The sequence below is a fragment of the Pristiophorus japonicus genome, chromosome 1 (assembly GCF_044704955.1).
Source record: "Pristiophorus japonicus isolate sPriJap1 chromosome 1, sPriJap1.hap1, whole genome shotgun sequence".
NCBI classification, from domain to species: Eukaryota; Metazoa; Chordata; class Chondrichthyes; family Pristiophoridae; genus Pristiophorus; species Pristiophorus japonicus.
The window spans coordinates 394,247,472-394,267,581 of NC_091977.1; the positions used below are offsets into that span (position 1 = coordinate 394,247,472).

General features: G+C 44.6%; 1 long non-coding RNA gene across 2 annotated transcripts in view; it reads right to left on the reverse strand.

Annotated features, from left to right (window-relative positions):
- Positions 1 to 20,110, reverse strand: part of LOC139259726 (uncharacterized) — an 87,193-nt gene that overhangs the window by 51,541 nt on the left and 15,542 nt on the right. The window lies entirely within an intron of this gene.

The following is a 20,110-nucleotide window of genomic DNA, read 5'->3' on the forward strand; positions in this document are numbered from 1 at the left end:
AGGAAGTGGCATACAAATTGGCCAGAAATAGCAGCGAACCAGGGGACTGGGAGAAATTTAGAACACAGCAGAGGAGGATAAAGCGTTTGATTAGGGCAGGGAAAATAGAGTACGAGAGGAAGCTTGCAGGGAACATTAAAATGGACTGCAAAAGCTTCGATAGATATGTAAAGAGAAAAAGGTTAGGAAAGACTAACGTAGGTCCCCTGCAGACAGAATCAGGGGAAGTCATAACTTGGACCAAAGAAATGGCAGACCAATTGAACAAGTACTTTGGTTCGGTATTCACTGAGGAGGACACAATTAACCTTCCGGACATAAAAGGGGTCAGAGGGTCTAGTAAGAAGGAGGAACTGAGGGAAATCCTTATTAGTCAGGAAATTGTGTTGGGGAAATTGATGGGATTGAAGGCCAATAAATCCCCAGAGCCTGATGGTCTGCATCCCAGAGTACTTAAGGATGTGGCCTTGGAAATAGCGGATGCATTGACAGTCATTTTCCATCATTCCATAGACTCTGGATCAGTTCCTATGGAGTGGAGGGTAGCCAATGTAACCCCACTTTCTAAAAAAGGAGGGAGAGAGAAAACAGGGAATTATAGATCGGTCAGCCTGACATCGGTAGTGGGTAAAATGATGGAATCAATTATTAAGGATGTCATAGCAGCGCATTTGGAAAGAGGTGACATGATAGGTCCAAGTCAGCATGGATTTGTGAAAGGGAAATCATGCTTGACAAATCTTCTGGAATTTTTTGAGGATGTTTCCAGTAGAGTGGACAAGGGAGAACCAGTTGATGTGGTGTATTTGGACTTCCAGAAGGCTTTCGACAAGGTCCCACACAAGAGATTAATGTGCAAAGTTAAAGCACATGGGATTGGGTGTAGTGTGCTGACGTGGATTGAGAACTGGTTGGCAGACAGGAAGCAAAGAGTCGGAGTAAATGGGTACTTTTCAGAATGGCAGGCAGTGACTAGTGGGGTACCGCAAGGTTCTGTGCTGAGGCCCCAGCTGTTTACACTGTACATTAATGATTTAGACGAGGAGATTAAATGTAGTATCTCCAAATTTGCGGATGACACTAAGTTGGGTGGCAGTGTGAGCTGCGAGGAGGATGCTATGAGGCTGCAGAGTGACTTGGATAGGTTAGGTGAGTGGGCAAATGCATGGCAGATGAAGTATAATGTGGATAAATGTGAGGTTATCCACTTTGGTGGTAAAAACAGAGAGACAGACTATTATCTGAATGGTGACAGATTAGGAAAAGGGGAGGTGCAACGAGACCTGGGTGTCATGGTACATCAGTCATTGAAGGTTGGCATGCAGGTACAGCAGGCGGTTAAGAAGGCAAATGGCATGTTGGCCTTCATAGCGAGGGGATTTGAGTACAGGGGCAGGGAGGTGTTGCTACAGTTGTACAGGGCCTTGGTGAGGCCACACCTGGAGTATTGTGTGCAGTTTTGGTCTCCTAACTTGAGGAAGGACATTCTTGCTATTGAGGGAGTGCAGCGAAGGTTCACCAGACTGATTCCCGGGATGGTGGGACTGACATATGAAGAAAGACTGGATCGACTCGGCTTATATTCACTGGAATTTAGAAGAATGAGAGGGAATCTCATAGAAAGATATAAAATTGTGATGGGATTGGACAGGTTAGATGCAGGAAGAATGTCCCCGATGTTGGGAAAGTCCAGAACCAGGGGTCACAGTCTAAGGATAAGGGATGAGCCATTTAGGATCGAGATGAGGAGACACTTCTTCACTCAGAGAATTGTGAACCTGTGGAATTCTCTACCGCAAACAGTTGTTGAGGTCAGTTCGTTAGATATATTCAAAAGGGAGTTAGATGTGGCCCTGATAGCTAAAGGGATCAAGGGGTATGGAGAGAAAGCAGGAAAGGGGTACTGAAGTTGTATGATCAACCATGATCATATTGAATGGTGGTGCATGCTCGAAGGGCCGAATGGCCTACTCCTGCATCTATGTTTCTATGTTGAAGTGTTGTAACCTACAAGGCTACGGACATGGAGCTGGAAAGTGGGATTAGCCTAATAGCTCTTTTTCAGCCGACACAGGCACAATGGGCCAAATGGCCTCATTTTGTGATGTAAATTTCTATGATTCGATGAAAACATGTTTATGACTTTTTTTTAACCAAAATGCAAAACAAATGGTTGGAACACCTCATATATTATAAATGTCCTCTGTGAGAAACACAATTTAGATTGTGGAAATAAAAAAGTATGACACGCCTGCAATAAAATTATTTTCTTATTTCTAATGCAGGCAATGAGCCGCTTTGATCTTTATACAGTTTAAGCAATTTGAGAATGTTGCAAAAGTGTGCTTAATTTTAGCCAAGAATGGCTCGACAGCAATAATGCAGACAGTTTAAATAAATATCATCACTGAATGATGTGAGTACATATTTGGTGGAGAGGTAAGTCATAAAATCATGTAAAGAAAGGAGATGTAGCAAGCAAAATATTCATAGTGAAAATATCCAGGCTTCACAAATTACATAATACATGTCACAAGGAGGGCATGACGAGCCAACTACATAGTGTGGAACTGGAGTCACATGTAGACCAGACTGGGTATGGGTGGCAGGCTTCTTTTTCTGGGGAACATTATTAACTTGTTGGGTTTTTTCAGTAATCCAGCAGCTTTCATAGTTATTTTCTGGTAGTAGCTCATAAATTACACAATTAATAAACTTCAACTTCACTATTTTATAGTGGGAATTTGAACTTTCGAGTTGCTGGACCATAACCATTCATAACCATTACAGTACTGTACCCTCTATGGGCCCAAATTTCCCCATGAGTTGCACTGTTTTTTTGTGTAACTTGATTTTTCTGGCGTATTTTTTAAATTCAAATATGTCCATTTAATTTGCGCCAGTGTAAGTGAGTTGGTTAGGCTTTTTGTTAGGTCAGTTTTTTTTTCAAAAGGGGTCGTTCCCAGCCACTTACACCATTTATGCCAATTTGGCCAGAAAAAAGTTGTACTAAACTAACTTTGGGCAGTGTATGTGTCCACTTTTGTCCGCACAGAAAGACCTTACTTACAGTTAAGGAAGCGGCACAAGTAACTACATTTAAAGCACCACCAGGCACCAAACAAAGCACAAAAAGTAATAAGCAATTAATTAACAAATAAAATAGAAGGAACCCTGCACCTAAAGCACTAAGACCAAAGTAATAAGCAATCAATAAATAACAAATAATAAAATAAAAGGAACCCCGCACCTAAAGCAACAAAATCAATCATTAAATAAAAAATAAAAAATAGAAGCCCTACCTTAGGGAATGCAGCGGGCCGCCGATGAGGGAGCCCATTCGACCAGGGCTGGGGGGGGCGGGTGGAGAGGGGGTGGGGAGGGGAAGGAGTGAGGAAGAGAGGAGGAGGGGTTAGCGAGGGGGGGAGGGAGGGGGGGGAGAGGAGGGGGGAGGGGGGGAGAGGAGGGAGGAGAGGTGGATATACCCTATTGATCAAATGGTACAAATTCTCTGGAAGGTCTGGAGCCAGCCCCTTGGACTTCAGTATCCTGAGGATCTTGTTCGCCTGAGATACGGTGGACATTCCCTCTGCTCAGGCGAAGCTGTTCCTGATGTCGGGGCCATTTACTGGGCTGCCTGCGCGATGCGGTTACTCCCGTCCTCGCTCAGAGGGCCTGGCTTCACGTTTGGGGCACTGATCTTGGACGGCTTTGGTGATGAACGCTTGCTGAGGACAATGGTCCACAAACCCCTTCAGAGTCCTCGAAGCATGTCTAGACTGATGTCCGGTATGGCATCAAACACCCGCATGAATCCCCGGTTCGTCTGGTCGAGAGTCACAAACCCAGACCCCCAGAAACTCTTCAGGAGTTTTACAATCAGGTCAGAGTTGACACAGCCTGCAGAGCACAGTCTGACCGCCGATGAGGGAGCCCATTCAGCCAGGGCTAGGGGCGGCGTGTTTCAGGCCCCTCCCACACAGCCTGCAGTGCCCGTTTGCAGAAACGGTCTGCCAGGAGCTACTACACATGCGCGCAGACTCTAGCGCGCATGTGCAGAGGTCCCAGCACTATTTTCAGCACCGGGACCTGGCTCAGCCCTCGATCCATTGGGCCACGCTGCGCCACGACCAAAGAGAGGCTGGGAAGCGGCCAGAATACCGACGTCTTTTTTCGGCATGCTTGGAGGCGGACAAAAACGCGCACCTCAGGTGAAGGCACCACAAAAACAGGTTAGGGAAATTCTAGCCTGTATGTCCTATTTTGTAAAAATATATGGGCTGGAATTTCTGGTCCTTTGTGCTCCGGCTTTCGCCCCGGAGCGGTGTGAAAGGCAGCGTTCAGGTCTCCTGCGCCCCATCGTGATCCTCCAATCCCGTTTTGCGGTGGTGCTCTGGGTGTGCACTGCTCTGGGTGTGCACTGCTGCTTGTTGCAATACCAGCAGTACTTTGGACTTTTGCCCGATCCGTCCACATGGAAGTGCGACCGCAATGTCCGCCTGGGAAATCAGTGCGGTCCAGCACAGCCGGCGGTGCAGAGGAAAGTAAGTACTCTGAAGATAAGTGCGAGTGTTTCTTCTTTTTATTTTTTTACCTATTTGTGTTGTGGTGGTGTGGGAAATATTTTTGGGAATGTTTTTGTGGGTTTTTTTAAGGTTCCCCTGCCCCCACGCCCACATGAAGTATTCAACACATTGCAGCACTGCCTGGAGCAGCTAATGGCACCATAAACATCTGACACAGTGGCCTCCATACCATCCAACGTGGATGCTTTAATCAATTACCTTCAGGCCTTGGGGGACAATTGGAGAGAATGATGGAACGTGGCTTCCCAGAGCTTTGGCAAGACATCTCTCAGACTGAACAGAATAAAACTGATACCATTAGGTCTGCATTCCCATTTTTCAGTGGGTCTTCAGATCTAAGGCCCAGCACAACATGCCTAGAATCTACCTTCATGAGGCTGTCCTATCTCCTCATGGCAGCTCATGTGACCTTTCTAATCAGCTCCCTCAGATTCCTGCTCATGTAGGTGCCAGGATACAGGACCAGGCTGGCCACTGAGCTACAGTGACAAAGTAACCTGCTGGAGACCTCCCAGGGCTCAGAAGCCAGTGTCCTTGGCCATCAACTACACCTTGGGACTTCACCAGACCTTGGGACAACACAGAGAGGCACTGGAGGTAGGCACACTGGTAATAAGAAATGCTTGCTGCAAACATAAAGGTGTGCAGTAAAACCACTTTATGATATGAATCAAAGGGAGTATGATATTATAGCTATTGCTGAAACATGGCTGAAAGAAGGGCAAGTATGGCAGATCTCAGATTAAATTCTGATTTCCTCTTGGATTTGTTTCCAGTACATTGGATGTAGGATATACTACTGGTACGTTACTTATATCAAAACTATCTGATCAGTCAGAAATAATGGAATCATTCCCACCTTCAACTACTTTCACGTCTGTAGGTAAAATATGATCAATATGAACAAACCTAACCTGTCCATGATCAAACATCTTGACCAAATATGTGCGAGGACCACATATCTTCACCACTCTTCCTGGTAACCACTTTAACCATTTATGGTGATGGTTCTTCACTCTCACCTTCTGATTTAATTTCACACTTCTCTCTTTTACTCTACCTCTATCATGAATCTCTTTCTGTCTTAATTGTTTCTCTTCTACGGACTGTGCCAAGTTCGATTTTAGCAACGAAAATCTGGTTCGTGGATCTCGTTTGAGAAATAACTCTGCAGGTGTTCCATTAATAGTTGTATGAGGAGTACTACGATACATAATTAGAAAATTAGCCTATTTGTGGTCCAAAGACAAATGTCATTTCTTTGGATTTGGATCCAACATCTGTCTGATGAGGGCAAATTTTACAATTTGTACTGTGCGCTCTGCTGCACCATTTGAAGCAGGGTGATACGGTGGAACCTTGGTATGTTTCACACCATTTTTGCTCGTGAACTGTGCAAATTCATCTGAACAAAATTGTGGTCCATTATCAGAAACAATTTCTTTTGGGAAGCCAAATGAAGAAAATAATCTTCGCAAAATGTCTAATGTTTTACTTTTTGTTATTTTCCACATTGGAAACACCTCGACCCACTTCGAATGGCTATCAATCACAATGAACAATTATTGTCCTTCGAGCTCAGCAAAATCGATATGTAGCCTTTGCCACACCTTGGGAGGCCATTTCCATGGCTGTAATGGTACTGATGGTGGTTTCTTGCTTATCGATTGACATGTCGTACACTGACTGACGATGTACTCTATATCTTTATCTAGACCTGGCCACTATAAGTAACTGCTTGGTCAAGCACATTCCCAGGTGCTGGTCATGGAGGTCTCCTAATAACTTGGACCTGAATTTATTTGATATAACCAATTTTGCACCCCACATTATACAATCTTTATCGACTGATAATTCATTCCTACGAATGAAAAATGGATGAATATCTTTGTCTGTTACCTGGTCTGGCCAGCCATTTGCAATATAATCATACACCTTTGAAATAACTGGGTCACATTTGGTTGCTCTACCAATCTCTTCAGCTGTGACTGGCAGTTCATCAATGTATGAAAAAAAGAGCACTTCTTCCCCATCGGGTGTAACTTGTGATGGGGAAGGCAATCTAGACATAGCATCAGCATTACTGTGATCAGCTGATCGTCTGTATTCAATATCATATGTATATGTTGACAAAATCAAAGCCCATCTCTGCATTCGGGCTACAGCTAATGTTGGAACTGGGAACTTTTGTTGGAGGATTGCTGTCAGGAGCTTATGGTCCATTATGATGGTAAACTTACGACCATACAAGTATTTGTGGAATTTCTTGACCCCAAAAATTAATGCCAAAGCTTCCCTTTCGATTTACACATAATTACGCTCACTTGCACTGAGAGTGCGTGAAGCAAAAGCAATTGATCTCTCCTCCCCCCTATGTAGTACATGAGAGATCAATGTCCCAATGACATACGGAGAGGCATCGCATGCTAGCTTGATCTCCTTAGATACGTCATAGTGAACTAACATGGTGCTCTCTACCAATTTGCTTTTACACTCCTTGAATGTTGTATTACATTCTTCTGACCACTTCCAAATGACATGTTTTTTCAATCGTTCATTCAGTGGATGTAATACTGTAGTCAAATTTGGTAGGAACTTCCCATATAGTTCAAAAGACCCCAAAATGATCGAATTTCAGTGACATTCTTGGGAGTGGGTGCATTTCTGATTGCATCCAGCTTTCCCTTGGTTGGACGTAAACCATCTTTGTCTACTCTGTACCCTAAGTACTCCATTGAGTTTTGAAATAACTCACACTTACGAGCAGACACTCGTACTCTGTGCTTCTCTAGCCGTTTGAGGACTTCATTCAATATGTTATTATAAATTTGCCCATTTGGTGCTGAAATTAGTATGTCATCTAAATAACATACTAGTCCTTCAATACCTTGCAAAATCTGGTTCATCACCCATTGGAATATGGCAGTGGTGGAAGACACTTCAAATGGTAGCCTATTAACTTGATATAGGCCTAGATGAGTATTTATAGTCAAGTATGACTCAGACTATGCATCTAGTTCAAGTTGTAAGTAGGCATTTGTAAGATCCAACTTTGAGAAGATCTGACCACCTCTCAGTGTTGTGAACAAATCTTCTACATTTGGCAATGTATTGGGGAGATTACCCTCTAGAACCTGGTTTACGGTTACTTTATAATCACCACACAATCTTACCTTACCATCGGACTTAGGTACAACAACAATGGATGTAGCCCAATTACATAAATCTGTCTTAGAAATAATGTTCTCAGTCTCTAGTCTTTTGAGTTTTTGCTCAACTTTCTCCTTGCGTGCATATGGTACGGAACGTGGCTTGTAGTACACCGATCTAGCGTCCTTTTGTACCCTGACACTAGCTTTGAAGCATTGGATCGGACTGCCTGTTTCGTAGAATACCTTCGGATAATTCTTGATGACATCATCCTTTGATGCAAATCTCATTTCAACATGATAAATCTCACTCCAATCCAGCTTCAGTGATCCCAACCAATTTCTTCCTAGTAAGGCAGGCTTGTCTCCTGCCATTACTTATAGAGGCAAGCTCTGAAATTGATCCTTGTATTTCACCGGTACAGTGATATGACCTACCACAGGAATGTTCTCTCCCGAGTAGCCTTGCAGCTCTATCTTGGATTTCTCCAATGGGAAATCACGCAATTTGTTGAGGTATAGCGACTCCGGTACTACGCTCACGGATGCACCAGTGTCGATTTCCATGGGTATTTTGGTTCCTGCAACATCCATGCAGATGATGATACTTTTTGAATCACTGTTAGTTAACCTCGTGCTCCTGATGTGTAGCTCTAAAACCTCCTCGTCCTGTTGTTTTTCTTCCATGCTATGTAGTCTCTGGGGATTTCTACTTATAGCTTTGAAAGTTGGTTTACCCTTCAGTCAGCATGCCTTCGCAAGATGTCCAGTTTTTCTGCAGATGAAACACTCTGCCTTCACATATGGACAACTTTGAGAAATGTGTTGTCCCAGGCACCAATAGCAGGACTTCAATGCTCTGTTACCATTGCCAGTTTCTGAGACCTTGGGGCCCAACTGCCTTTTACTTTTAACCTGCAGGCGATTCACCTCGGTTGTCTGAAGACTGGAATAGTATGAAATTTTCAGGAATATTGGTCGGCCATGTCCATTGACAAGCTCAATCAAAAGTCAAGTTAGGGATTGTCAATAACTTTCTTCTGATCGCATCATTTTTCATCCCACAAACAAAGCGGTCACACAATGCTCGGTCCTGAAAGTTTCCGAAATTACAGTGAATTGATAGCTTCTTTAATGCTACAATGTACTCACTGACATTTTCTTCGGTGATCTCGTATTCCGAAATGATAACTTTCAGCAATTTCCAGGGGCTCAGGACTATAGTGCTGTTCTGCTTAAGAGTTGTGTCCTTTGGCTTGACAAGCATAAGCAAAATTTTTCAGGGTTTTATACACCTCGGACCCTGCTTCAGTTAAGAAAATAGCCCGTTGTCTTTCCAACACCACCCGGTTATGGTTTTCATCATTGGGGACTGTGATGATATTATTTGTGGTGAAAGACATTTCTAGCTGCTCCACATATACTCCGAAACTTTCACAGTCATTTTGAAACTCCACTAAGTGCCCTATTATTCTCATAGGCGCGGCCATCTGGATTCTGGCAGTTCAGGCAAGTGTGCTTATAATTTACCTTGGATTTGTAGCTGTTAATTAAAACACAGAAGCTCTCAAATTCTCTCTGTCAGTTGGCTGAATCATCCACCAACAAAAATTGCAGCTTTGTTATCCAATTATCCCATTCTTGTCACCATTTGTTATATCTTCAGTACAACTCACAAACACGCACAAGCTATAAGATGGCTGCTAACATCAGGAACCTAGTCAGGTGACCTGTTCCTTCTTTATTGTTGTAAACAGCACTGGCTGCAGTGCCACAGTGGTCCACCAGATGGAGCTATATATATATTACAATAACTAAAGAAAAAATAGGGCCTATTAGTGACCATAAATGTAATCTGAGTGTGGAGATGGAAGACGTGGGTATGGTTCTTAATGAATAATTTGCATCTGTCTTCACAAAAAAGAGGGACAGTACAAATATTGCAATGGGGAATGATGAGCGTGAAATATTAGTGCGAGAGGAAGTATTAAGGGTTTTAGCAGCTTTGAAAGTGGATAAATCCCCAGGCCCGGATGAAATGTATCCAGGTAAAAGAGGAAATAGCAGAGGCTCTGACCATCATTTTCCAATCCTCTCTGGCTAATGGTGTTGTATTGAAGGATTGCTAACATTGTACCTTTGTTTAAAAATGGAGAAAAGGATTGACTGAGTAATCATAGGCCAGTCAGCCTAACCTCGGTGGTGGGAAAATTCTGTGGCATAGGATAAATTAATCAAGATTAATCAAGGACAATCAGCATGGATTTGTTAAAGGAAGGTCGTGTCTGACGAACTTGATTGGAATTTTTAAGGAGGTAACAAGGAGGGTCGATGAGGGTAGTGCGTTTGATGTAGTGTATATGGATTTTAGCAAAGCTTTTGATAAGATCCCACATGCAGACTGGTCATGAAAGTAAAAGCCCATGGGATCCAAGGCAAAGTGGCAAGTTGGATCCAAAATTGGCTCAGAGGCAGGAAGCAAAGGGTAATGGTTGATGGATATTTTTGTGACTGGAAGGCTGTTTCCAGTGGGGTTCTGCAGGACTCAATACTAGGTTCCTTGTTTTTGTGGTATATATCAATGCTTTAGACTTGAATGTAGGGGGTATGATTAAGAAGTTTGCAGATGACACAAAAATTAGCTGTGTGGTTGATAATGAAGAAGAAAGCTGTAGACTGCAGGAAGCTATCAATGAACTGCTCAGGTGGGCAGAACAGTGGCAAATGGAACTCAATCTGAAGAAGTGTGAGGTAATGCATTTGGGGAGGGCTAAAAGGCAAGGGAGTACACATTAAATGGTAGGACACTGAGAAGTGTAGAGGAACAAACCACTACCACATTTCTTTTTAATCCCCAACTTGAATGACCCCCTGTACCACGGTGCTGTTTGCTCATCCTCCTTGTCGTCCCTGCTCTTGTCCACACAGGGAGTAAGAGCCTTGAACCTGTTGGACAAGAACAAGGGCTGAGGCTCTTCCATCACTACCTCCTGGGTCCCCATACCTGCCTCGCGCATAGTCACACCCTCTGATTCCCCGACCATGGACCAAATTTGAATTATTTAACTTAAGGGGTGTGACTCTCTGCTGGAACACAGCACCAAGGTAACTCTCCCTCTCCTGATGTGTTGCAGTGTTTGAAGCTCGGACTCCAGCTCATCAACATGGAGCCGAATTACTCGAGCAGCCAATACTTACTGCAGATGTGGTTGCCGTGGACCTCAATGGTGTCCACCAGCTCCCACACACTGCAGCAGGAGCACATCACCTTCCCTGCCATCTCGAATATATTTTATTTAATTAATTAAGTTTTGAAGTTACTAATGTTTAATTTTTAATCCCAGCTCTTAAATTGAACCAATGCCCAAGAAAAAGAGAGAAACACTGATCACTTCCCAGCTTTCCTGTGGTGTCTTTTTACTTCTCTCACTCACATGTCGTTTGGTGCTGTTTGGCAGCTTCTTTTATCCCTGCTGGTCTGGTGTGTTCTCACGCTGGTCAGCACTACTCCTTTTATCCCCGCTAGGCTGCAGTGGGACAGTATACTTAGGGAGATAGATACTGTTCGCTGCAGCCAAGAGCGTGAGTCCCAAAGACTCTGTTACCTGTCCGATGCCAGGGATAAGGACATCCCCTCTCGGCTGGAGAGGAACTTGGAATGGGAGGGGAAAGATCCAGTTGTGGTGGACCACGTAGGTACCAACAACATAGGTAGGACAAACAAAGAGGGAGTATGAGCATCCCGGGACTAAATGAAAAAGCAGAACCACAAAGATAATAATCTCTGGATTACTACCTGAGCCACGAGCAAATTTGCATAGGGTGAATAGGATCAGAGAAATGAACGTATGGGTCAAACATTGGTGTGGGAGAAATGGGTTTCAATTCATGGGGTACTGGCACCAGTACTTCGATAGGAGGGAGTTGTTCCGTCGGGACGGGCTTCACGTGAACCAGGCTGCGGCCAGTGTCCTGGCGAATCGAATAACTAGGGCAGTAGGTAGGGCTATAAACTAAATAATGGGGTTGGGGTGGATGCGATGAGCAGAAATTTAAAAAATCAAAGGGAAAGGAGAAGGCAAAACTGCAGAGTAGTGATAGGGGAAATGATAACCAGAGTGTGACAGGAAGGGACAGAGTATATAAACACAAGACGAAATTAAAAGCTCTATATCTGAACACATGAAGCATTTGTAACAAGATAGATGAGTTGACGGCACAAATGGAAATAAATGGGTATGATCTGATTGCCATTGCAGAGACATGGTTGCAAGGTGACCAAGGCTGGGAACTGAATATTCAGGGGTATCTGTCATTTCATAAGGATAGGCAGAAAGGAAAAGGAGGTGGGGTAGCTCTGTTAATAAGGGATGAGATCAGTGCAGTAGTGAGAAATTATATTGGTTCAGAAGATCGCAGTGTAGAATCAGTTTGGGTGGAGATAAGAAATAATAAGAGAAAGCAGACACTGGTGAGAGTGGTCTACATGCCCCCAAATAGTAGCCACACTGTAGGACAGAGTATAAATCAAGAAATAATGGAGGCTTGTAAGAAAGGTACGGCAATAATTGTGGGCAATTTTAATCTTCATATTGATCAGACAAATCAAATTGGCAAAGATAGCCTTCAGGAAGAGTTCATAGAGTGTATTCGGGATGATTTCTTGGAACAATACCTTGTGGAACCAACCAGGGAGCAGAATATTTTAGATCTGGTTGTTGTCTATGGAGAAAGAGTCAGACTGAACACTGAGTTCAAAGTAAAGTGTGATCTTAGTCTTTTATTGCAGGTTACCAGAGCGCCTCTCCAATCTGTGAAATCTCCTTAAATACCTGTGCTCCCAAGGGATTATGGGATCCCTTGGGACTCCAGTGGATGAGCCCTCTGGTGGCTGTACAGAGTAAATACAAGTCCACATATGTAACAACACTCCCCCCAAAGTTAATAATGTAACAATTTACAATGTGAGTCGATCTGGAGCCCTTCTTGCCCTGGTTGATCGTCTAGGTGTGAAAGCTGGTGTTGTTGAATCATTTGTTGGGCCCTCGCTGGGCTGCTGTGCAGCTGGCCTTGCTGGGCTGCCTGGTGTGTTGGGCCCTGCAGTGCTGCTGTGGATGATGGGTTCTGCTTCGTGGTCAACCGTGGTGCCGGTTGCCACTGGTGTGTATGTTGGGGGATCAAAAAAGGTAGGGTCCAAGGTGGGTTGCTCAGGATAGTCCGTGAATCTGAGTTTGATTCCGGTGAAGAGTCCATTTGAAAGTTTGACCCGAAACACCCTGCTTCCCTCTTTGGCTAGGACAGAAGCCACTTGGGACCTTGTCCATAATATAATACAAATACAGGATCATTGATTTCAATCTCGCGTGACACATTTGCGCTATCATGGTATGCACTTTGTTGAAGCCGCCTGTTCTCTACTGTTCATGTAGATCAGCGTGAACTACCGAGAGCCTTGTCTTAAGTGTTCTTTTCATGAACAGTTCAGCAGGTGGGATCCTAGTGAGTGAGTGGGATCTCGTGCGGTAGCTAAGCAAAACTTGGGAAAGGCGAGTCTGCAGTGAGGCTTCAGTTGCCATCTTCAAGTCTTGCTTGATGGTTTGCACTGCTCTCTCTCTGCCTGACCATTGGATGCTGGTTTAAACGCGGCAGATGTGAATGTTACGGGTCATGAATTCTTTGAACTCAGCACTGGCAAAACATGGCCCGTTGTCGCTCACCAGGACATCGGGTAAGTCGTGTGTGGCAAACATGGCCCACAGGCTTTCAGTAGTGACAGCGGACGTGGTAGCCGACATTATCTCACATTCAATCCACTTGAAGTACGCGTCTACAACCACAAGGAACATTTTACCCAAGAACGGGCCTGCATAGTCGACGTGTACCCTAGACCACGGTTTGGAGGGTAAAGATCATCAACTTTGCGGCGCCTCCCTGGGTACATTGCTTTACTGCGAGCATGTATTACATCTGTGAACTCTGGACTCTAAGTCCACATCGATACCGGGCCACCACACGTGGGATCTGTCTATCGCTTTCATCATTACGATGCCTGGGCACTGTGGAGGTCATTGATGAAGGTGTCTCTGCCTTTCTTGGGGACCACTACTCGATTGCCCCACAGAAGGCAGTCTGCCTGTATAGACATTTCATCTTTGCGCCACTGGAACGGCTTTATCTCTTCTTGCATTTCCATTGGGACACTGGACCAGCTCCCATGAAGCACACAGCTTTTGACTAGCGATAATAAGGGGTCCTGGCTTGTCCACGTTTTGATCTGCAGGGCAGTGATGGGTGATTGCTCACTCTCAAATGCTTCCATAACCATGGCTAGATCTGCGGGCTGCACCATTTCCACCCCCGTGGTGGGCAATGGCAGCCTACTGAGAGCATCGGCACGGTTTTCTGTGCCTAGTCTGTGGCAGATGGCGTAGTTATATGCAGACAACGTGAGCGCTCATCTTTGGATGCGGGCCGATGCGTTGGTATTTATCCCTTTACTCTCGGAAAACAGGGATATAAGTGGCTTATGGTCAGTTTCCAATTCGAATTTTAGCCCAAACAGGTATTGATCATTTTCTTTACCCCCATAGACACACGCTAACACTTCTTTCTCAATCATGCTGTAGGCTCTCTCGGCCTTAGACAGACTCCTGGATGCATAAGCAACCAGTTGCAGTTTCCCAAAATCATTAGCTTTTTGCAATACACACCCGAAGCCATATGACGATGCATCACATGCTAGTACCAAACGCTTACATGGATCATACAACACAAGCAATTTGTTTGAGCATAACAATTTTCTCGCTTTTACAAAGGTATTTTCTTGGCTTTTGCCCCAAACCCATTCACCCCCTTTTCGTAGTAAGACATGTAGTGGTTCTACCAGTGTGCTGAGACCCGATAAGAAGTTACCAAAGTAGTTCAAGAGTCCCAGAAACGGCCGCAGCTCCATCACATTCTGTGGCCTCGGTGCGTTCTTGATTGCCTCCGTCTTCATGTTGGTGGGCCTGATGCCGTCCGCCGCAATCCTCCTTCCCAAGAACCCCAGTTCAGACACCAGAAAAATGCACTTCGAGTGCTTTAACCTGAGCCCCATGCGGTTGAGTCGACTAAGAACCTCCTCTAGGTTCTGCAGATTCTCGACTGTGTTCCGACCTGTGACCAAAATGTGGTCCTGGAAGACCACGGTGTGCGGGACTGACTTCAGTAAACTTTCCATGTTTCTCTGGAATATCGCCGCTGCTGATCGGATTCCAAACAGGCATCTGTTTTAAACAAAACGACCTTTGTGCGTGTTGATACAGGTGAGGACCTTCGATGATTCCTCCAGTTCCTGCAGGCGGTGGTACAGTGTTTCTGGGCTTGGTACCAAGCTTATTCTTTCTAAGATCTCAGGTAATGCGCACCTGTTGGGGGGGGGGCGCAGTGGTGGGAGCAGGCGGCAATGTGGAGGGTCCGTCTTGAGGCTCTTCAGAGGCAGGTCTGGGGATTGGAATGTGAGTGGCAGTTGATTGTGTCAATGGGCGCGGGGTTGAGGCATGTTCCCTTATTGCAGCAGCAATTACAACTCTGCGATACATCATGGAGGGGGAGAGTTACCTGGACACTGTGTTCCAGGAGGCAGTCACACCTCTTAGATTAATTAATTCAAATTTGGTCCGTGATCAGGGACAGGAGGGTATGACTACGAGTGAGGAAGGTAAGGGGACCCAGGAGGTTGTGTTGGAGGAACCTTGGCCCTTGCTCTTGTCCAACAGGTTCGAGGTTCTTACTCCCCCCATGGACGAAAGCAGGGACTGCAGGGAGGATAAGCAAACTGACCACAGCACTGTGGTACAGGGGGAGTAGGGAGAGTAAAAATAAATGTTGTAGTGGTAGGGGATAGTATCATTAGGGGGATAGATACAGTTCTCTGCAGCCGAGAGCGTGAGTCCCGAAGGCTGTGTTGCCTGCCTGGTGCCAGGGTTAAGGACCAGTTGTTGTGGTCCATGTAAGTACCAATGACATAGATAGGACAAAGAAAGAGGCTCTGCTGAGGGAGCATGATCAGTTCGGGGCTAAATTAAAAAGCAGAACCACAAAGGTAATAATCTTTGGATTACTACCTGAGCCATGAGCAAATTTGCATACTGTAAATAAGATCAGAGAGTTAAACACGTGGCTCAAAGACTTATGAGGGTGTGATGGGTTTCAATTCCTGGGGCACTGGCATCAGTACTGGGGTAAGAGGGAGCTGTTCCGTTGGGACAGGCTCCATTTTAACCATGCTGGGACTAGAGTCCTGGCGAATCGAATAACTAGGGCTGTAGAGAGGGCTTTAAATTAAATAATGCGGCGGGGGTGGTTTGTGAGCAAAAATTTAAAAAGTCAAAGAGAAAGGAGAAGGCAATAAAGCAGGATAGCGATGGGGAAATGATAACCAGAGGGTGACAGGAAGGGGCACAATGTATAATAGAGGGTATCGGAAAGTTGGGTCGAAGCAGGAAAAAATGGTCAAAAGACAAAATTAAAAGCTCTTTATTTGAATGCATGCAGCATTCGTAACAAGATAGATAGATATAAATGGGTATAATTTGATAGCCATTACAGAGACATGGTTGCAGAGGCTGGGAACTGAATATTCAGGGATACTTGACAATTTGAAAAAATAGACAGAAGGGAAAAGGAGGTGGGGTAGCTCTGTTAATAAAGGATGAGATCAGTGCAGTTGTGAGAAATGATATTGGCTCAGATCAAGATGTAGAATCAGTTTGGCTGGTAATAAGAAATAATAAGGGGAAAAAGTCACTGCTGGGCGTAGTCTATAGGCCTCCTAATAGTAGTTACACTGTTGGACGGAGTATAAATCAAGAGATAGTGGAGGCATGCAAGAAAGGTACGGCAATAATCATGGGCAATTTTAATTTTCATATTGGACAAATCAAATTGGCCAAGATAGCTTGGAGTAAGAATTCATAGAGTATATCCGAGATGGTTTCCTTGAACAGTATGTTGTGGAACCAACCAGGGAGCAGGCTATTCTGGATCTGGTACTGTGTAATGGGACAGGATTAATAAATGATCTCATAGTAAAGGATCCTCTAGGAAAGAGTGATCATAGCATGGTATAATTTCAAATTTAGTTGGAGGGTGAGAAAGTTGGATCACAGACCAGTGTCTTGATCTTAAATAAAGGCGATTACAAAGGTATGAAGGCAGAATTGGCTAAAGTGGACAGGGAAAACAGATTAAAATGTAAGATGGTTGATAAGCAGTGGCAGACATTTAAGGAGATATTTCATAACTTTCAACAAAAATATATTCCATTGGGAAAGAAAGACTTCAAGAGAAGTGAATACCATCTGTGGCTAACTGAGGAAGTAAAGGATATATCAAACTGAAAACAATGGCATACAAAATGTCCAAGATTAGTGGGAGGACAGAGGGTTGGGAAATTTTTTAAAACCAGCAAAGGATGACTAAAAAAATAATAAAGAGAGGGAAGATAGATTATGAGAATAAACTAGCAAGAAATATGAAAACAGATAGTAAGAGTTTCTACAGATATATAAAACAAAAAAGAGTAGCTAAAGTAAACATTGGTCCCTTAAAGGATGAGGCTGTGGAATTAATAATAGGGAACAAGGAAAGGGCAGAGACTATGAACAAATATTTTGTATCAGTCTTCTCGGTAGAAGACACTAAAAACATCCCAATAATGGATAATCAAGGGGCTATAGGGTGGGAGGAACTTAAAACAATAACTATCACTAAAGAAAAAGCACTTGGTAAAATAATGGGACTAAAGGTGGACAAGTCCCCTGGACCTGATGGCTTCCAGCTCAGGGTCTTAAAAGAAGTGGCTGCAGAGTTAGTGGATGCATTGGTTGTAATCTACCAAAATTCCCTGGATTCTGGAGAGGTCTCAGCAGATTGGAAAACCACAAATGTAACACCCCAATTTAAGAAAGGAGGGAGCCAGAAAGCAGGAAACTATACACCAGTTAGCCGAACATCTGTTGTTGGGAAAATACTGGAGTCCATTATTAAGGAAGCAGTAGCAGGACATTTGGAAAAGCATAATACAGTCAAGCAGAGTCAGCATGGTTTTAAGAAAGGCAAATCATGTTTGACAAATTTTCTGGAGTTCTTTGAGGATGTAACGAGCAGGATGGATAAGGGGGAACCAGTGGATTTGGATTTCTAGTAGGCATTCGATAAGGTACCACATAAATGATTACTGCACAAGATAAAAGCTCATGGGGTTGGGGGCAATATATTAGCATGGATAGCGGACTGGCTAACTAACAGAAAACAGAGAGTCGGGATAAATGGATAATTTTCCAGTTGGCAAACGGTAACTGGTGGGGTGCCACAGGGATCGGTGCTAGGGCCTCAACTGTTTACAATCTATATTAATGACTTGGATGAAGGGACCGAGTGTAATGTAGCCAAGTTTGCTGATGATACAAAGATGGGTGGGAAAGCAAGTTGCAAGAAGGACACAACGAATCTGCAAAGGGATGTAGACAGGCTAAATGAGTGGGCAAACATTTGGCAGATGGAGTATAATGTGGGAAAGTGTGAGGTTATCCACTTCGGCAGAAAAAATAAAAAAACAAATTATTATTTAAATAGAGAGAGAATACCAAATGCTGCAGTACAGAGGGACCTGGGGGTCCTTGTGCATGAAACACAAAAAGTTAGTTTGCAGGTACAGCAAGTAATATGGAAGGCAAATGGAATGTTGGCTTTTATTGCAAGAGGGATGGAGTATAAAAGCAGGGAAGTACTGCTACAACTATACAAGGTATTGGTGAGACCACACCTAAATTACTGCGTACAGTTTTGATCTCCATATTTAAGGAAGGATATACTTGCATTGGAGGCAGTTCAGAGGAGGTTCACTAGGTTGATTCCTGAGATGAGGGGGTTGACTTATGAAGAAAGGTTGAGTAGGTTGGGCCTGTACTCATTGGAGTTTAGAAGAATGAGGGGATCCTATTGAAACATATAAGGTACTGAGTGGGCTCGACAAGGTAGATGCAGAGAGGATATTACCACTCGTGGGGGAATCTAGAACTAGGGGGCATAGTTTAAGAATAAGGGGTTGCCCATTAAGAACTGAAATGAGGAGAAATTTCTTCTCTCAGAGGGTCATAAATCTGTGGAATTCTCTGTCCCAGAGACCTGTGGAGGCTGGGTCATTAAATATATTTAAGGCGGAGATGGACAGATTTTTGAAAGATTTGGGGGCCGAACTTGGTGGACTTACCTGCTGCTGCCATCGAGTTTTGTGGGCAGTCTCCCCTCCGAACGAGTTTGGTGGAGGCCTCCGCTGGCGGGGAGGGAAAACCGCTGGGGACCGCCCGCTGATGTCCGCTGGCGCGCAATGCACATAAGTGTCCCCCCGCTCGCTGAACAGTTTGGGCCGGGCGGTCCTCCGCTGCAGCAGGGGAAAGGACCACCGCATGGGGGCAGGTCTAACCTCAACGGTAAGTATGAAGACCTACAAAAAATGGTTAGTAAGCTTCTTTTCTTTATTTTGTTCCCAGCAATTCAGGTGGATGGGGTCCCCTGAAGGTTTTCCAGTGTTTTAAAAAAAAATGTTTTGAAATGTTTAATTTTATTTGTACCCCCCTCCCTGGGGCCGACTCAATTCTCGGCGTTACTTTGCCGAGGATTGTATTTGCCGCCAAGATCGGGAGCTCCTGTCCGCTGCCGCCCAGATTTATGGCGTAAGTTGCTTTTTTGACGCCGGGCGGACTTTCCCGGACTTTTTCATGAAACTTCTGCCCAAAGTACAGTCATGATCTTAGCGGTGTTTTGGGCGGTACTTGGGCGGAACTTAGCTTCCACCAATGTCGTGGCCAAGGAGTGAAGGGTTATGGGGAGCGGGCAGGAAAGTGGAGCTGAGTGCAAGATCAGATCAGCCATGATCCTATAGAATGGCAGTGCAGGCTCGAGGGGCCGAATGACCTACTCCTGCTCCTATTTCCTATGTTCCTTTGTTCCTATGTTCCTATCACCCCTGTGCTCGCTGACCTACATTGGCTTCCTGTTAAGCAATGCATTGATTTCAAAATTCTCATCCTTATTTTCAAATCCCTCCATGGCCTCACTCCTCCCTATCACCATCAGCCTCACAACCCCCGCGCCCCCCTCCCCCCGTGAAATGTCTGAGCTCCTCTAATTCTGCCCTCTTGAGCATCCCTGATTATAATCGCTCAACCATTGGTGGCCATGCCTTCTGTTGCCTGAGCCCCAAGCTCTGGAACTCCCTGCCTAAACCTCTCCGCCTCTCTACCTCTCTTTCCTCATTCAAGACGCTCCTTAAAACATACCTCTTTGACCAAGCTCTGCGCTAATTTCTACTCACGCAGCTCGGTGTCAAAT